This window comes from Octodon degus, unplaced genomic scaffold, assembly GCF_000260255.1.
Source record: "Octodon degus isolate 3935 unplaced genomic scaffold, OctDeg1.0 scaffold00337, whole genome shotgun sequence".
Lineage (NCBI taxonomy): Eukaryota > Metazoa > Chordata > Mammalia > Rodentia > Octodontidae > Octodon > Octodon degus.
In genome coordinates, this window is record NW_004524913.1 from 1,150,145 (window position 1) to 1,151,355 (window position 1,211).

Genomic DNA, 1,211 nt, shown 5'->3' on the forward strand with positions numbered 1-1,211 from the left:
GAGATATAGAGGAAATGAAACTCTCAATCACAAGCTTGCAAAACCGTTTAAGTGAATGTGAAGACAGAGTTTCAGATCTTGAAGATGCTGGTGCAGCTAGCGCAAAGGTAAGAAAGGATCTCTTAAAAACAACGAGGATGCAGGAAAGAATAATCCATCACCTGTAAGATGATGCAAAGATGAACAATGTGAGAAAAATAGGCATCAATGAGAAAGAAGGAGTCAACACAAATGACATTAAAAGAATATAGGCAGAAGTAATAGCGGAAAACTTCCGAAATATGAGGAAACAATCTGACATTCAGGTAACTAAAGCATACGGAACGCCAAGGAACCTCAACCCAATGAAAAACACACCGAGACATATAATATTCAAGATCCCAGAAATTCATCACAAGGAAAATCTACTGAAAGCCACTGGAGAAAAGAAGCAGATCACATTCAAAGGAAAACCCACCAGAATTACAGCCGACATCTCTTCACAGACCATGCAGGCAAGAAGGGCGTTGAGCAGAGTACTTCAGGCCCTCTATGAAAACAAATTCCAGCCCAGACTACTATACCCTGCAAAATACTCTTTCAAGTTTGATGGAGAAGTGAAATACTTCCATGAAAAAGAACAGCTAAAGAATTTCAAGATGACAAAGCCAACTTTACACAGGCTACTGAAAGATGTTCTAGAGAGGGACCAAAATGATCAGAACTCCAGGAATGAGATCAGAAGCAAGCAACTAAACAGCGTTAGGAATTAAACACAAGAGATAAACGAGTAAACGATAACAGGTAAATAATATGGCAACCGTAAGTCAATACATCTCAATTCTAAATATTAATGTAAATGGACTCAATGCACCAATTAAGAGAAATAGACTGGCAAAGTGGATTAGGAAACAAAATCCAACAATATGCTGTATACAAGAAACACATTTCACTCATAAAGACATTCATAGGCTCAAAGTCAAAGGATGGAACATAGTACTACATGATCCAGCACCTCAGAAAAAAGCAGGCGTAACAATTCTGTTCTCAGACAGTCTCAACTTCAAACCAACAATGATGAAGCGAAATAAAGAAGGCCACTATATACAGGTTAGGGGAAAAATTCCAGAGGAAGAGGTAACACTCATGAACATGGATGCACCAAACACGGGAGCACCCAACTATATAAAGCAAACCTTAATGGACATGAAAAATCTAATATCCAATACCAC